General features: G+C 38.0%; 1 pseudogene; it reads right to left on the bottom strand.

Moving 5' to 3' along the window:
• Positions 1 to 4,327: 4,327 nt before the first annotated feature.
• Positions 4,328 to 14,970, bottom strand: LOC114494297 (annotated as a pseudogene).
• Positions 14,971 to 19,530: the final 4,560 nt, after the last annotated feature.

Raw genomic sequence — 19,530 nt, 5'->3', positions numbered from 1 at the left:
TTTCTCCCAAGAGGACATACAGATGGCCAACAAATATATGGGAAGATGTTCAACATCACTAATCCTCAGGGAAATGCAAATTAAAACCACAGTGAGATACCATCTCACACCTGCCAGAACAGCCTTCTCCAGTAAATGAATAAACAAGTGTTGGTGAGGATGTAGAGAAAAGTGAACCCTCTTAAATCATCGGTGGGATTATAAATTAATGCAGCCACTATAGAAAATAGTATGGAGGTTTTAACAAAAATTAAAAATATGAACTACCAAATCAACCAGCATTCACACTTTTGGGTATTTATCCAAAGGGGGAAAAACCCCCACTAATTTGAAAAGATGTGCTCACACTTATGATGTTTATCAATAGATGAATGGATAAAGAATATGTGGTATATGTATATAATGGAATATTATTCAGCAATAAAAAAGAATGAAACCTTGCCATTTGCAACAACATGGATGGACCTGGAAGAATTATGCTAAGTGAAATATATCAGACAGAGAAAAAAATACTGTATGATCTTAGCTATTTGTGAACTCTAAAGAAAAACACCAAGTAAATAAATAAACAAAATAAAACAAAAACATACTCATAGAGAACAAGCTTGTGTTTGCCAAACGGGGGGGGGAGGAGGAAATGGGAATAAAAAATGTACACATTCAATTTTTAAAAATAAGTAGAAAAAATTGCAATATTTACCTAAGAATTCTCATTCAGAAAATCTCCTCAAGGACTGTCTGGCAAACGAAGATCTAGCTCTTGCCTCTGACATTTTTTATTTTAAAAAACAAACAAACAAACCCATAAGTAACTTCCTGCGACTCAGAACTCAGAAACTTAAAATCATATCTTCAGATTTAGAATTGTTAGAAATAGTTTGGATAAAACAAACTGCCTTTGCAAGATGAGGCAAAAACTGTTATTTCCAGCCATTAAGAGTGTTTAGGAACAAAGGATTCATCTGACAACTTGTGGCTGGTGCAGTCAGAGAAACCGGAGGCCAGAATGTTTATTTTTACACATTGAGAAGGAAGAAGCAAGGATCACCCCTGGAGTTCGACACTTTGGATGAGCTCAGTGGTTTTGCATCATATCAGAGAATATAATGCCTCTCTTGATGCCCCCACAGAATTAGGTAGAGGTGCAGAAGCAGGCCGCAGGCCAGAGCTATGAACATAAATAGGATCTAAGCCTTAATAACTGAGTCTGACCATATAAACAACTAAGAACAAGTGAAGATGTGCCAAACTTGTCCTATGAATTTCCTTCTAAGTTAAAAATAAACTGGAACAATTATGTATTCAGATTATGGAAAGGTAATGAAATTGAAGCTGATTTAAGTAAATGATTCATGATTCCCAAATACTTAAAACTACTACAAAATTAAGTTTAGCTTGTGCAAAAGGGAAAGCAAAACAAATGGAGCCCTTGGTTAAGTTTGATATTATTTAAATGTATTACAAAATATTCTACAATGTCAACTTAAATCATGGATTCAAATTTAGACTAAGTCTGGAGCAAACGACAATTATTACCTGAAGGCTCTTTTTTGGTCTGTGTAAAACAAACTCACGATTTAAGTTCATTCTCAATGCAAAATTGTCCATTATAATGCTGATGCTTTAGGCTAAGGCCTTAAATAATTCACCAACAAGGTGATAGTATAATCTTATCCATATGCATGTTTTTAACAGGAAATAAAGATATTTTTTGTCATAATGGACCTCAAAATAGATGTCACTGAAGATCACAAAGTTTATATTAAGGACGTAAATGGGAATTGACTCACCAGACGGGCTGCATGGTCTACTTTGGACAGCACTATCTTGCCAACAACACTCTTAAAATCATGGCATGGAGAATAGCACAGGCTTTCCTATTAGCAATTTGTAGCCATTTGTTAACTTGCCAAACTTGGGGGGGATCATTATATTTTATCATTATTATTTGCTAAGTTTATAATTTATGTAAGTATAATACTTATTATTTCTATAACTTTTTTTAATTCACAAAATATCAGCATGGGGTTGGTTACTTGCCTTTGAAGGACTTCTCTGTAAGACCTGTTCTAGTCTTACCCTATTTCCACCTTTCTGTCCCTTCCTTCATTCTGTTTCTCTGACCCACTGTGGTGATCCAGATAATTTTGCAGCCAAGGCTACTTGTGTTTAGGAATTTTATCAACACCTCACATGAATTTGTAGCTCTCAATCTCATCAACTCTCAGGCTGTGTGGTCTTCATATCTTCGCATCTTACTAGTTTAGTCTCTATGACTCTTGCTCCTTTCAGTTGTCCTTCTTGGATCTACAAAATTATTGAAATGGACTTCTATGGTGTAGTTCAGCTCCTCTGTTAAACAGAAGTCCACAGATAGTTAGATGTGTAAGAGATTGATTGGGGGAAATGCCTATGATGAATAAAAGGAGAGAGGGAGCAGAAGAAGGTAAGGAGTGCTTCAGACCATGATGCAGGTCTGACACTTGTGAAGGCAGAAAGGGAGAAAGAAACAGGATTTGATAGGAAAAACTGCCCATTGCAGTGTAGTTGGGAAGAAGACTCACTCAGGTCAATGTATGGTCTCAGAGCAAAAGCAGAACATTACAGAAGTTCCCATGGTGTAGGAACGGTCCAACTCTGGCATCCCACAGATGCTGGGCTGGCAGGTGTCCAGGGAGAGCATGGCTAAGTGTGAATGCTGTGGTGGATCCCAAATGGGTAGCAGCTGAGGCCGTTCCTAAATATACCCCTCAGAGGAGGCTCTCTGGAAGGGAGATGTGAGCAGCTCACTCTCGTGGCTTTCCCAATCCACCCCTTATGTTGCACAGATCCACTGATCAGGGTCAGGTTACCCATGCTATGTGTGGGGTCCCATGCCTGTGGTTTGGATTCTGTCAGTACCTGGACAGAGGTGCTAGCTGAGAATCTTTGGGCAGGAAATGCAAACTCATACATGGAATAGGTATTTTTCCCTGAGGAAAAACTCTCAGTCCTTCCAAGATAAAAGATTCCAAGTAGTGTTATTTTGGGAACCGACACTGATGGTGTGTTGGACATTCAGAGATGACAGGAGGTGAGTAGACTGCAGAAGTGTGAGTCCCTGTTAGATCCCCGGGCAGCACGCTCCAACGGCTGCCACAGCTGTACTGGCCATTCAGGTGTGGGCGCACCGTCATTTTATGTGAGGAAAATAATAATTACTTGATTTTTCACCCTTACATACTAAAATTACCCAATTACTCCTAATGTTTGGTTCACTTTTAAAATCATGGCAACCTAATACAAATAATTTCCACCCATCCTTAGTCCTTTTTCTTGATCTTAACTATTAACTCAGAACTTTTTGCTTTGTACTTATAATTTAAATTATTTATTGTTAAATGTATTACCTTGCTTTTTCCTATATTAAATTTTATCCAACCACATTTCTGCCTCCTTTTCTGCCTTAACTCATCTTTTCACAATGTCCCTACCATTGTGTATTGTGGGTCACATTTATAGCTTCCCATTTATAAAGGATATCTGCACTTTTTGACAAATATTTCTCTGATTTCATGCCTGAGTATCTCTACAAACTTATCTACTGATTCACTTTGGATCATTGTGAGATCTCTGGGCAGCATCTTCTGATAACACAATAGAGGAGTCATGGTCTGGGTCAATCTTGCACTTCTGTGCTAAAGAGATTACACTCAGACCCACAAGCCTGAAGAGGCTGCAAAGTGAATGCTACCTCTTAGGGGTGGAATTCCCTGTGTACACACACAATCATGGCTTAAGGAGGAAAATTTGCAGGTGAAAGTGTCTTGCTACCTCAGCACAGCTGACTGCACCACAGAAAAATAGAAAGACAACATTGTATGGTTGTCCCTGGTGTAGGCTGACTGCCTTTGGTGACGCTCTGTTGCTATTCAGGTGAATGTGAAGAAAGTCGATTATTTAAGTCCGGGCTGTTATTACAAAGTTAAACAACTACTCTCTTTGTCTGTAATCATTTATGTGTAGCGTGACTGCCAGCCCCACAAGGCAGCTTCTCAGCCTGCTCTAGGTTGTGCATGTGCTAGCCAGCTCATCAGTATCTAGACGGAACCTGTGCGAGTCTCTTCCATGCTAAGGAATTTGGCTCACTTGATTAATTTTACTTGGCTGTATAGTTTCTTTTTGTATCTAAGCCACAATTTAGGACTGCCCTGTTCTGTCTCTGGACTATATTTATGTATTTTTCGCAAGTCCTCTCCTCTAATCCCTCTTCTCCACTTAGGGAGGAAACTTGCTCTGGTGCCTGCTTTTTGATCCTTAAGGCCACATTAGTCTCTGGTTTTCTAATTCACTCAATCATTCCAATGCCGACCAGTCCCCAAGTTCCCTCCAAAGTGGAATTATCCCTGGAAGCAGCTGCATAGGTGGAGACTATATTTCCCAGCTCCTCCGGCTTGTAGATGAGGCCTTTGCCTGGTTCTTGCTAATGGGATAGAGCAGAGAAGTATGTGTCATCGCCTTTCTACTGGCTGGGTGCAAAACACTTCAGAGATGACACATTCCCAACAGGGATGGAACACAGGTCTCTGACTCACACGTAAGGAAAAGCTGCTTGCTCATCAGGAATAACTGGACTGAATTCAGGGGAGAAATTGATTACTATTTCATTAGACCACTGATATTTCAGGGTTTATTTTTCATTGTTACTGGCATTACTGTAAAAAGTACAAGACTTTTCAGGCAAGGAAATATCATGAACATCATTTAAGGAAATATTGCTGTGTTTACCTTGAACTTAGGAACATCTCTGAGTATGAGGAGGCAGAATTTGTAATGTTCCATGGGAAAAGTATTACATGTATGAAGGACACGTGGACAAAGCCAAAGCTGTAGGTTCGAGGGTAGGAGGTGGGGATGGGTAGGGTGTGGTAGGGTGAAAATGGAGACTACTGTACTGGAACAACAATAAAATAAGTAAATTAATAAATAAACAAACAAATAAATGAAAATAATAAAATTGAATTGGAATCTCTTTGGATATAAGTATCACTTTTTATAATGAGAATCAATAAGAATATATTACAGACCATCAAATCAAAATAGTGTGAATGAAGTTCAAAAAAGAAAGACAAAAGGATTTGGGTAAACTGCAAAATTAGGTCCAGTTGTAAATCCAGAGACTTCATTTAACAAGACAAAGACTAGTGAAATGTTTTACCAACCTGAAGATGAGAAAAGGATTTTAGATCAGATGAAGAAATTATGTCAAAAAGGGCTGTTTAAGAGTTCATGATTTAGCTGAACCAAATCCAGAAGGGGGCAGTGGGTAAACCATTAAGAAATTACAATCATAAACCAGTAAATCAGTATTTTAAATACAGAAAGTAAATGCCACAGATAGGTCCATTTCTATTTTCTATATATCAGTGGAATCTAGCTAAAAGTAAAAATCCAGAAACCCCTCGGAGAGAGAAATAATACTTTTATTTCAGCACTTTAAATTTTATAAAATATTTTTACATACATTATCTCAGGTATTCCTTACAATGTCCCTGACAATTAGAAATGCTGAATATGTATTGGGTAGGCCAAAAAATTCATTTAGTTTTTTCCATAAAACAGAAAGATACATTTTTCATTTTCACCAATAACTTTATTGATTTGGATGTTTTGAATATGTCCCTATCTCCTGCTATCGGCTTCTAGTACATAGAGGCCAGGGGTACTGCTAAGCATCTTCCAATGTGTAAGACAGCCCCCACAGCAAAGAATTACTTGGCCAAAATGTCAATAGGACCAAGAAACGTCGCAAACCTCTTTTGACATGTTCCATCAGTCCTAGCACCTTCTCCACACACTGCACAAATCTTTCTTTTGCATTTCAGTTGAATTTTTACCTTTTTTGAAATAGTAAAGCATAATATGCTGAAACTGTTATTTGTTTTCTTACATCTTCAATATTAAAATGGCTGCACAAAAATTCACCAATTTTGATCATTTTTTAATGCATGCAAATATGACAGCTGTCACAATACAATCTACCAACATTGTTTTAAATGAAGTTAAAGACAACTAAGCGCTACTAGAGCCATTGTACAGAAAAAACTAAATGGGCTTTTTGGCCAAATCAATCATAAAATAGATAAAGACGAAGGATTGATTCTGAGAAGATATGAGCAATTGTCTACACCAAAGGGCTTCCTGCCAACAGCAGCAATAATGGTATTTAAAAGCAAGTCTCGTGACTTAAATAAAATGTTTAAAAAAACTTTGTAGCTGCTTGTTGTAGGGAAAGGCGTGAGGCACATTCAGGTCTCATCCAAATGTGAAGAGCCACCTGGGAAAACTTGTGGAGTGATTCAGCGCAGTCTACCCTTGCCTTGATGAAGCTGGGCTATTTGTGGACTGAACTTTTGTGGGTATGGAACTCAGGACTAAATTAGCATGAGCCATGGGAAAGTACAGGCATCAAAGAGAAGTGTTGAGAGTCCTTCCTACTAGGATGGGTCATGTGTGTCAGAAGTCTTTGGAGGAAATGTGCTTGGTAACTGGCTTCCCAGCTCTATGAATTAAAGTAATTTGGAAAAATGTCATTTGAGAAATAGTATAATAAAGCTTACTTTTTAAAAACATAATGCTTAGCGGTTATGGAAACATTAATTCCTTTTTTTTCTATTTACCCTTTAAACACAGCATCCATTTGGGGGTATGGGAAGGTGTTAATGATAGGAATGTGGAAGTCAGCCTCTTTCATTAAGAAGCTTTGAATCCACTGAAGGATCCAGCAAGTGGACAGATATGACAGTACCATGGAAGCAAGTGCTCTGTGCACTTATTGCAGGGAAGTGCATCTGTAGATCCCAAAACCATATTAAAAATAGTTGAGCAAAAAGGAAAAAGGACTCATAGACATGGACAACAGTGTGGTGATTGCAGGGGAGAAGGGGGATATAAGAGGATTAAATGGTAATGGAAACAATACAACAAAAAATAAAAAAAAAACAAATTCATGGGATGTTAACCACAATTTCACAAATGAGTCATTCTGAAATATTTTGTTTTGGTGACTGATGATAGATAAAAGCAGTTGGAATTCTGATTTTTTTCTCCAATTTTTTGACAGCCACCTGTTTTGCTTTTAATAGTCTTCTCCTTCATTCTTTTCCCCATATAATCCTCTATCTCTCTCACATTCTCTCCCTCTCCATTTTTAAGCTGAACTCATATATTAGTTTAAGCCTAACCTCACTTCCATGTAGCTCAGAGGTGGTTTTAATATTACAGTGTTTGGACTCAGACTGGGTTCACACCTGGCCTGCTCCTTCCTACTGTGTCCCAGTTTACTGATAATCTCCGTGTCTTAATCTCCTTGCTTAAAAAATAGCATTATGAGGGTATAGTGCCATTACAATGGCACTAAAAACCCTTATAAGGGTTTTTTCTGTGAAGGTTTAATGAATTTATATGCACAAAGTACTTAGTGCCTGGTTCCTGGTAAGTGCTCTATGGTAGAGTATTAGTTCCCTATTGTGGCTGTAACAAATTAGCACACGCTTCAGTGACTTAAACCAACACCCATTTATTAGTTCTGTAGATTGGAGTCTGGATTAGCTCCACTGGGTTCTCCGCTGAGGGTATGACAAGGTTGAAATAAAGGTATTGGCCAGTCTAGTCTCTAATTTGAGGCTCTGAAGGAGAATCTGCTTCCAGCTTTATTCTGGTGAGTGGCAACATTTAGTTCCTTATGGTTGTAGGACTGAGGTCTCTGTTCCTTCAGATTTGGGCCCCTTCATTTTTAAGCCAACAATGGCATTTTAAATCTGTCCCTAGCTTTGACTCTTTCTGACTTCTTTTGCCACATATCTTTGACTGACTATTTGCCTTTGTCTTCTGCTTTCAAGGGCTCACGTGATTACTTTGGGCCTACCCAGGTAATCCAGGATAATCTCCCTATTTTAAGATCAGATGATTAGTAACTTTAATTATATCTGCAAAGTCTCTTTTGCCATGAAATGTAACATTTTCACAGGCATAACAGGAGGTTGCAAAGGTTACAGGAATTACAACTCTACCACAGATAGACTAATATTTGCTAATATTACCCACAGGTAGGTAATGTTTGCTAATATTATTGTTATTATTTGTTAAATAAGTGACGGACTGCATGGGTAGGGAATAGAATATTCTGGATAACAAAGTTTTCTAGTAAATTGAAAGCTACTCTATTTAAAGGGTTAAACTTTGGAGACAAAGAAACAAACTCTCTGATGAACAAACTCAAATCTTGGACCCTTATATGTGTTCACATATATGATACCAACCTCTATGTTTTCAAGTGTAACACTCTATTATCTCTAAATTTTAACACAAACTTGTTAACAATTTCAAAAATATTTACAAAATTATAAAGTTAAGGTTATCTATGATTTTAAAAATTGAATAAAATCAGTGAGAAGGAAAAGTCTGGTTTTTTGGGGGTTTTTTTTTGTTGTTGTTTTTTTTTTACAAAATTCAACCTGGGGGAAGTTTCAGACATATGAGAATTATGGACCTTTCAAATGTACACTTTGTTCTGGAATATGACTAGGACTGATTCCTGATAATAAAACAAGGAATTAAATATTTATCAAACTATTAGGCTTCAAAATAAAATAAAAATATTTACATTTTAATTACTTCTAGATCTTTCATATGAGAATAAACCTAAACTAGATTATGCTAGAAATTGAAAACTGCTTCATAAGATCACGAGGAAGGAAATAAAAAAGAAAAGAAAATACAGTGTTTAATTTCTTTTGCAAACCTATAGTATGAAGCTGGATACCTGTAATTCAAATGGGTAAACTACTTCTAAAGATTGTTTTTCTTTTGGCTTGTGAACTAAGATAGGCAGCTTGTGAGTACATGAGTAGGTGTTCTAATCAGGGCATGGTAACTTCTCCTTATGATCTGCTCATCGCTAAGAATCTCACTGTGAGGCCAGTGAGATATTTGGGGGTTGTGAGTGTCCTAGGACAGAAGCCAGTGTGTATTTTGCTCTGGATGGTGGATCTGTATACATGTGTATGTATATATATGCATGCGCACAGGTACACACACAATCACATGTGTACCACTCACACCACTCAAACACACATATATACACACACACATACATTATCAATTTACATGATCTATTAACAAGGATATTGTTTCCCAAGCATTTTCTTTTTTTACTTAGTGTGTAGTGTATGTACTAGAGCCAGTATATAAGCTCTCTTTAAACAGAGACATGTCACTGGAAAGAGACAGAGATAGGCAGTGAGCATGTCTAGGCCATCTCTCTTGTACCATAACTTGCAATGTTCTTTCAATTTTGCTCTCATTTCCTGTTCCTATTTTTTCCCCCATAATCAGATCTAACTGGCTAAAGTCTCATTCTGTGTGTATTTACTCAGGCTTTTCCTTCACTTCCCTCAAATTCACCAGGTTTTGGCCCAGTACAGTCTTTGCTTGACATCTTGGAATGGGATGATTCAGATCAAAATTTGATCTCTTGTTTCATAAGGACAAGATGACATTAAATCTCCAAGAGTTTATTTAAGCAAATATCAAATATCAGGAGTGACTATGAGTCACTATGAAATCTTTTAAACCTCTTTTTAGCTATAGTTAATAATTTACAGGTTGAAAGATACATGCTGGATTATGATCAAATCCTTCAGAAGAGAGGATGCTGAGTCAACAGCCTTTCACTATTTAGCATCTGCTTATATGATATCACTGAGACTTTTGGCATAGTTTTCACACCCAAAATGTTTTTAACATCTGTGTGAGTGTCCTTTTTTTAAGACTGAAGATACAGTATTCATTAATCTCTCAACCCCCATTGGCCTTTAGAAGTAGCCGAATGCTTTGAGGAGTGTGCAAAATATAATCTCAAGATAAATCACAAGAAGTGTAAGGTAATGACTTTTAGTTCTAGGAAACGCAAGAGTTCCTGGTATGGTGAGGGAGTTAAGTTTAATGTGGTGAAATATTTTATATGGTCTTACATTATCTTTCCCATAAATCTGTCATACAGATGCAAAAAAGCAAAAAGAAGTTGAAAATTTTAGCAATAATAGGCTGATGAAATTTAGGAGAAAATGAGTTGATGCCCATCTTTATGATATTTCAACCTAAAGTGGATTTCCACATTTCCTGTTGTTTAGAAATGCATAATCCATGATGGTAAACATATTAAAATTGCTTTTGGAAACTGAGGATGGCATTCATTTGACACAGAGGTTGCTTCATCTCTGTAGGGAAATCAGATTGGGGAAGAGACATTTCTTCACGTGGGTCACAGTTATTATCATTTCTGCACTTTTGATAAGATGCCTAAATAAACAGACCAACCAGGATGCAGGCACTGAGAAGCTTCTGCTCATGGCGTGAAATACACAGTTACTCACAGGGGGTTCAAGAGAAATGGATTACACTGAGCTTAACCCAACCAGAATGCTAGTATGGAAATGGCATCCAGATGGCATTAGTAAGAGGAATTTCATTCTGGGTGAAATGCAATGCAAATTTTACAATTCAACAAAAAATGTTTTTGTTTTCTTTGAAGCTGTGATGAATGACAAGTGATATTATTCTACTCTTTTTCCCGTTTAGCTATTCTTTACATATATATATATATATATATACACATAGTGAAATGATTACTAGAGTCAAGCTCTTTAACATATTATATCCTCACATAGTTACCAATATTTTGTGTGATGAAAGCCCCTGAAATCTACTCTTTCAGCAAATTTCTACTGTTAACTACAGTTTTATGTTGTCATCATTCTGGACAGTACGTGTCCAGATTTACTCATCTTACATGACTGCAACTTTCCTCCCTTGGACCAACACCTTCCCGTTCCCCCGTCTCTCCCTGCCAGGTGACCGCTGTTCAGCTCTCTGCTGCTCTGTATTTGACTTCTTCAGAGTCCACATTTAAGTGAGACCATGCAGTGTTTGTTGTTCTGTGTCTAGCTTGTTTTGCTTATGATAATGCCTTTCAGATTCGTGCATGTTGTTGCAAATGGCAGAATCTTCTGTGTAAGAGGATTCCATTTGACCAAATTCTTTTAGTTGGATTCTAATTCCATTATATCAGCTATTAATGAAGATACATATCAACTAGAAACTTAAAAATATCCTTATTTTTAAAATAGATTTTCATTATAAGGGAATTTATTTTAATAGCATTTGATCTGAAGAAAACACAGTTAATTTTCATTGATATTTAAATACTTCATTTTATAATGAAGAGATACTTCACTGGTGTCCTCTGGTAAGGCAAATCAGAAAAATTGCAATAAAATTGCAAAAATTAAGAAAAATTTAAAGGTAATATTCTAGGGGAATTTCCTAATAGAACCACTAGGATCTGAATATCAAGAATATTTGGTTTTAAGCTTTTAATTATTGATCAAAATAGGGAAATTCAAGTAAAAGCCCTTTATGTTCACATGTAATTCAACATTTAGCTTATTGTTATTGAAAATACCTATTTATAAAATTTGTTGGTCATTGAATATCATGCTTATCTTAACACATTCAAAAACTAGATCGCACCAAGTATGCTAAAGCAGAATTTTTATAGCTTTGTGGAAAGGGGCATTTGCAATTAAAGTGGAAAAATTAAGGAACCATGTAATACCTCAAAGCAATGGTCAAGAAGTGTTATTTTCAAGAGTATAGAATAATTCAGAACTTATAAATAACTATATAATTTGATGAAAAACCCATCTTATTGTAAGACATATATTCTGGCATAACCAGTCGTACATGGGTGCTGTTAATCTCTCGGCTGCCTGGGATGCAGCTTGTCAATCAATGTTTATTTGAAATAATTAGAGAAAGAATAAGATACAATGATGGAACTGACTTGAAATCAAGTTGCAAATTTAAATGGTGTTTTTTTCCCCCTAAAAAGATGTTCTTACTGCCATTGGTCCACAGTGGGTGTTTCACAATATCCCTTGGTCCCTGGGCTCCTGGGTGGGGCTGGTCCCAGGGAGTGCCTCCTGGTGGTGGTCCCTGTGTAGTACTTGGCAGGGAGAGGGGAACGTATGGGATGGGGGTGTCTGGCTTTGCCTCAACCACTCAGAACTCCATTATCCTGTCTGGGCCTCAGTTTCCTCCACGGGCTCCTGGGAGGGTCCTGAGGAAATCTTGTCCCTCAGGTGCCTGAAGTATCTGGGGACTGTGGCCTGGCCCTCTCCCAGGGGACTTCCAAGAACTGCCCCTTCCACCATCCCCACCTCATTCCCCTGGGGAAAAAATTACTTTTGTTTTGCTAAAATTGCCTGAAACTTTTGTGGGTACAGAAAGCAGAAACTAATCAGCAGGGGAAAAGGAAGAAGGACAGAAGCAACTGGGGTAGTTTCCTTGCCCTGCACAGGTTTCTTCTCCCCTCCATAGCATGGCTGAAAGTCTGTTGGGAGAGTTGCTAGCTGGATGGGCCCTGACAGGGACCCCAACCCTACATGCATCTGGATCTGGCCTTCACAGACCCTCCAGCTGGAAGCACTTGAACACATAGGAAAACAAGGTGAAAACACAGAAAAACCTGAAATCCCAGATGGAGTGATGATGTGGCCCACCTTGCAAGGAGGGCCATAGTAGCCTGCCTCCTTTCTGTGGAAGTAGGAGGGTCTTCCAGGGCTTTCCCTGGGCTTGGGCAGTTACCAACTGATCCTGCAACCCTGTAGGCCACCGGGTCTTGTGGGCAGTACTTGGGGTCGTATATCTGCCAGCCCAGGACAAAACCTGGCTGCTCTGGTTCGTGTCCTGCATGCAGCCCATCTGCAGAGAGTTGTCACATTTGTCAGTTCCCCGATTCATGTCATAGATGTGTTGTTGGGCCCAGGGAGCTGTTATGCCCATCTGGCTGGCACACTTATTGGTGCCCATTTGCAGGTTGATGGTTGAGTGGCCCATGGGTGACAGGATATGGTCCTTGGGGTGGTACAGGCGCCTTCTCATGCCACATGCCATCATGCCTGACTGGCTGATGCACTTGTTGGTACCCATCTGGAGCCCAATGACACACTGGTCCCTGTTCATGGTGGCATCATTGACATTCCACTCCTGCTTCTCCGAGTATTTGATGCCGACAACCATGCCACCAAGCAGCGCCTTTGTCTTGGCCCTCCTTGCTAGAGCCAGAAGAGACACCTGCACCTGTGTCAAGTTTCCATTCAGAAACAAGTCATTGGCTTCGAACAGGTCCATGGAGTCCATGCCATAGCTGTCCATGGCCTTGATGAAGTTGGAGAGTTTTTCTCACTGGTGCCAGTTTTACATAGAGCAGTCTGTCTCGGGGGCTGAGCCCAACTGCAGCTTATTCGTGAGTGTGCACAGGATAATTCCATCCTTCCCACTCTTCTAGGAGTTGGAACCAGTAGACAGGCCTGTGAGTACCTTGATCCAGCTGCAGAGTTCACTTTCTGCTTAGGGTCATATTAGGACAGAAGCTGTTTCTTGACCTCCTCCAAAGCTGGTGGGAGTGCCCCTAGTTGAACTCCCTGGAGGTTATGACATGGTGGTGACAGTGGACCCACAGCCTGGCGGGTGCGATTTCAGGAAGCACTTCATGTCTTTGGTTTTTAAAGAGATGATTCCTACTGGAATAACACAGATTCAGATAATAGAGAACTCAGGAAGCAAAGTTCTGGTCGCAGTTCCTTGTCATATGGTAAAGCCACTTTGGAAATGTGCCTTAATGCTCACGTTTCTGAATATGCTAGGGTGTGATCATTCCTCTTCCCTCACCTTGGTAGAGGTGAGGGAAGGCTCACCCTTCCCCTCTCTCCAGTCTCCCACTACAGTTGTGTGTTAATTTTGAATAGATAATATTCATTGTTTACATTATTATGACCATGTAAATGCTTGTTACAGCTGATCTGTTTAATAAACTTTATTACTTTTCATTTCTGGAACGTTTTGATTTTTCTATGAAGCAAAAAATTATCTAGTTTTTCTAGGCTTTATATCCATGTATAATATTGTCACTCACAAATTTTCTTGTGCATCAAGCATTCTATCGATTTAGCATTCCAGAAGCATTTCCTTGAAACCTCTGACCTGCTCCAGTCTGGACTGGTCACCCTCTATGCCTGGCTATCTGCTGCCAGAGAATTTGAGTCACTTCCATCCTGGGGACCTGACTTTTTATTCCTTGTTTCCTGTGCATTTATTTTTTGTTTGTTTCCTTTTCAACTTTAATTTGGTGGAGCATAGCTACCTAGGAGCTTTTTGAAAAAGGATGTAGGAAAGTACAACTTTTGAGGTTTTGTCATGTGTGAAATTGTCTTGACCTTTATTCTATCTTATTGATAGTTTGTCTTGACATACAATTCTCTACCAATTTTCCATCAGAAATCTGAAAGTACTTCTCTTTGGCTTTCAATGCTCGCAGTTTAAGTGTTGCTGCTGACAAAAACCTGAAGCATTTTAATTTCTATTCCTCTTTAGGGTTTCTCTCTCTCTCTCTGTCTGGAAAGTTGCTGAATCTTCTTGTTGTCCTGAGTACTGTGAAGTATCACAATGATGTGCTGTGACACAGGTCTGTTTGCATCTATTACACTGAACATGTAATGGATCTTTCAGTCTGAAAACTTATGTTCCTAGAGTTTTGGAAATTTTTTAAAAATTATTTTACTCATCAGTTTCTTCTCCCTTTATTTAGTTTCCCATTTCTGTAATGTATAATTTTTTTAAATATTGGACCTTCTGTATTTTCTTGTTATTTTTGTTTTTAATTTAAAATTATTTCTTGCTACTGTTCTTATTTTTGTTATGTCATATGAAATAAACATTTTCTTTGAATTCTTGCCTTTTTAATTGGTGTTCAGAAAAATTTTTATTTCTATTATGCTTTAATTTGAAATAATTTCATTAAATCTATGTTTCTTAGTTTACCAGATCAAATGCATTATTTCCTTTCGAGTCAAATAACCTGACAGTCATTGCCATCTACTTAGCATTTTGTTCTACTTTTTTTTTTAGAGAGCGTTCAGGTAAGCCTCATTTTGTATCATATTTTTAGTATGTAAGAGCTTTATTGGTTCAGAACATCCCTTTTCTTTTTCTCCACAGTTGCAGTATTTTCTCTTATATCTCGGTGGATATTAATAATACATATATCATTAAAGCTCTCACCTGCTTGCACAGTATATTTCCTCCAAGTTTCTTTTTCTGTTTTTCCTATTTTCCATGTTGCAGGTTTTCCAAAGATATCTGGTATTTCTAGAGGACTGGAAATGTTGATGGAAGGGCTGAGACATGAATGGATTGTCATCCATGAACATCACAGGAGGATTGGGTAGCTGGATATTCTAGTTTTATGATCTCTGAATACATTATCTCGAAGTGGTCAGATTCCCTGAGAAAGTCCTCTGCCTAGCAGACGAGTGCCTAGCCACTGGTTATTAGGAAGCCATCCAGGGAAGGAGGGCTAGAGCCCTTACTCATCAGTGTTCATACTTAATTCTCCTCTTTTTCTATCATGTTTCCTCTGCCCCCCCTGTGAGGTGTTCAAAGCCCCCTGTGCTCTTTCCTTTAAAGGAGTTTGCCTCCCCATTACTGGGCGAGCATTCAAGCACTGCAGTCATTTGGCTGTCTAGATTCTGGGAAGGGATCTAGAGATTTGACTGCTACTTAAAATGCTCCTTATTTTAGCTTTTTCCTTCTACTCACACTTACAATGGTTTCTGATGCTACCATATCCTAGACTTCGGGGATTTTGTGTTAGAAATCTGATGAATTTTTTAGCATTCCTTGTTGCTAGTTTAAAATTCAGTTTTCTGGGGTCTGTTAAGTCTTCTGCCAGCTAAACATCTGCTTTCCAGCTTCTAAAATTTTGTTGCTATTGCTTCATCTTTCATTCTCCCTGTGTCTGTGGGTGTATGCATTGGGTGGTAAATCAATTTATTATTGCTTTAGTGAAATTTTAGGAGGGTACAAAATTGGATGTATGTATTCAATCTGTGGCTGGTTGAATTTTCTTAAGATGATCACAACAATATCTCCTTTTCCTTATGCTCTTTTTTCAATGTGACTATGACACTCCCTCCATCGAGAGATTGGTCATGTTTCCCTTCTTCTTTTGTAGCCACTCCCCTTATCCTCAGGTTATTTGTTTATATTATTGTATTTTTTTTCCATTACTATTTATCCCCTCCCCCCACAATCACCACACTATTGTCCATGTTCATAAGTCCTTTTTCCTTTTGGCTTGAAACTTCCACCCACAACTCACACCCCGCCCCCCACCAACTGTCATTCTGCTCTCTATCTATGAGTCTGTCTCTGTTTTGCTTATGAATTCAGTTTGTTTATTAGATTCCATATATAACTGAGATCATATTGTATTTGTATTTTTCTGACTGGCTTATTTCACTTAGCATAATGTTCTTCAGGTCCATCCATACTGCTGCAAAGGATAAAATTTTCTTCTTTTTTATAGCTGAGTAGTATTCCATTGTGTAAATGCCCCATAGTTGTTTTATCCACTCATCAACTGATAGACACTTGGGCTGCTTCCATATCTTGGCAATTGTAAATAATGCTGCAATGAACATAGAGGTGATTGTATGTTCTTTTGAATTAGAGTTTTGGGTTCCTTTCGGTATATTCCCAGAAGTGAGGTTGCTGGGTCAAAATGCAGATCCATGTTTAATTTTTTGAGGTATCACCATACTGCTTTCCACAGTGGTTACACCAGTCTGTATTCCCACCAACAGTGCAAAAGTGTTCCCTTTCTCCATGTCCTTGGCAGCACTTGCTGTTTGTTGATTTGTTGATGATAGCCATTCTGACCAGTGTGAGATAATACCTCATTGTGGCTTTATTTGCATTTCTCTGATGATTAATGATGTCGACCATCTTTTCATATGTGTATTGACCATCTCTGTGTCCTCTTTGGAGAGATGCCTATTCAGGTCCTTTGCCCCTTTTTTTATTGGATTGTTTTTTGTTTTGGGAATTTAGTTTTATAGGTTCTTTATAAATTTTGCATATTAACTCCTTATCAGATGTATTGGCAAATATGTTCTCCCATTCTGAAGGTTGTCCTTTATTTTGCTCATGATTCCCTTTGCTGTGCAAAAACTTTTCAGTTTGATGAAGCCTCGTTTGTTTATTTTTTTCTTTTGTTTCCCTTGACTGGGGAACTATGCCCAATAAAAGTTTCTATGAGCCGTATCTGAGATTTTACTTCCTATGTTTTCTTCGAGGATTTTTATGGTTTAGGGTCTAACATTTAAGTTTTTAATCCATTTTGAATTCCTGTGTGTGGCATAGGAAGGTGGTCTAGTTTCATTTTTTTCATGTATCTGTCCAATTTTCCCAACACCATTTATTGATTAAACCATCTTTAGCTCATTGTATATGCTTGCTTCCTCTGTTGAATATTAATTGACTATACAGGTGTGGATTTATTTCTGGGCCTACTCTATTCCATTGATCCATGTGTCTGTTTTTATGCCAGTACCATGCCATTTTGATTACTATGGACTTACAGTATAATTTGATATTAGGTAGCGTTATTAGTGTTATTAGTTGTTAGATTCCTCCAACTTTGTTCTTCTTTCTCAGGATTGCTGATGCTATGTTGTTTTGTGGTTCTATTTTTCTTCTCTTGAACCCTAATAAGCTTTTGTCCCTGGTGGAAGTGGTTCTTTATGACTTCTGAAGCTAGGTTATAAAAGGTTATAGAGGTTCTGCTGGTTCTCTAGGGACCCTTGTTCTTGGAATCTAGCCATCATAATGTGCTACAGCATAGTGAGCAAGGTAAAGAGTAGTAAAAGCTGTGGTGGAAGAGAGAGATATAGGCTTTGTCTCCGTTGGACATGAGTCACAAAATCTGTTCTTTAATTCCAACTTTGCCATGTAATTATGACTTCAGCAGTCTCAGTTTCTTCATCAACAAAATGGATGCATTACATTAGATGAATTTTAAACTTCTAGGTCTAATGTCCTATAATTTTATGACATTCTAAATAATTCAGGGCCATGATGATGTTTAGCTCCAGGAAGTTTATTCAAACAACTGCAAGAAGAATGACATCCTCAAGTTGTAGAAGATGGCAGCTCTGATAATAGTGAGGGTGATATTTGTGTCTTTGAACTTAAGGCCTATTATTGACAAGACTGTGATGTATCTGATGTTGAGATCATACAGGAACTATCACTCAGTTATAACATTTTAGTTTTAGACAATGGACTTTAGTTTGCAAGGATTCACCTGACTACAGCCTTTCTCTGAATGTTTTGTGATAGAAAATAAAGCCCATTTCTATGTTATCTTTGTCTGTTAGGCAGGAAAGGAAAGCACAAGCACACATTGACATTCAACAATGATATTTTCAAGAATGATAAATTTGAAAGTATGGAGATATTTTAAGTAATAAATAATTAATTTTCAAATCATTTATTTAGATTCTGCCTACTATTCTGCACTTCTTTCTGACTACCTCATCTTTACAAATCACAGGCTTCTTTCTCATATCTTGGTTTTAAAACTTCTGAGCTCTTTAGAACTTCTGAAGACTTCTTAAAAATTAAAATACTTCTTCAAGTGTTCCAAGAGTCCCCTTTTTATAGATCCCTTGAAGCTGAATTTTCTTGGCAAAATTTTTTTATCCATATTCTTTCTCTAGCTTAAACTATCTGTATCCTTTTCCCATAGAATCCCTGATTTCCTATATAAATTATTCTGTGAAGCCAGAGCCCCTGAGGGAAAGAGATTTCCTTACACATGGAAAAACCTGAATATCCATATTTGCTTTGGATAATCTTTAACATTTTTGAGAGGAGGTTTTACCATGTTGTGCTGGTCTCATCTTTGTTCCCCAAAGACCCCAGTGCTCCCACCTGTCATCAACCTCGAACGTTAACAATTAAAAAATTCCACACTCATATGAGCCTCTTGTAGAAACACAGAAATAAAATCTTTTTTCTTCCACCCAGAAGGGTTCTGAGGCTTTGGGAAAATCACCCAAGCACTTGATTTACTGTTAAATTTGTTTCAGAATTTACCCTTCTCTGCAGAACACTTCTCAGTGGTTCCTGAGAGGCTCACTTCTCACAGTCTTACGTTTGGTGAATGGAACAGGGATAGGCAAGACTTGAAGGGTCATTGTTAGGTTGTGTCATCTGGACAAACTCTTAATTAAGAAACTTTAAAAGCATAAAGATGTATAAAAACTATGAAATGCCTTGGCTAAATAACCAGAAAATGATTATTCTTTGTGTGTGGATCTCTCAGTTATTCTAGGGCAGTGGGACTCAAACTTTATGAGTAACTGAATTACATGGAGGGTTTGATAAAACACAGATTCCTGGACCCCACCTTTAGATTTTCAGACTCAGTAGGTCTGGGTGAAGCCTAAGAATGTCTATTTCTGACAATTTCCTAGGTGATGCTGATGTTGCTGGTCTGGAGAACCACACTTTAAGAACCACTGCATCATGGAGCTTGAATACTGAGTATTTCTACTTAATGAATGATAAAGACTTTTTTTTAGA

Source organism: Phyllostomus discolor, chromosome 3, assembly GCF_004126475.2.
Source record: "Phyllostomus discolor isolate MPI-MPIP mPhyDis1 chromosome 3, mPhyDis1.pri.v3, whole genome shotgun sequence".
NCBI classification, from domain to species: Eukaryota; Metazoa; Chordata; class Mammalia; order Chiroptera; family Phyllostomidae; genus Phyllostomus; species Phyllostomus discolor.
The sequence above is the reverse complement of the archived record's forward strand: the minus strand, read 5'-3'. Positions and strand labels throughout refer to the sequence as shown.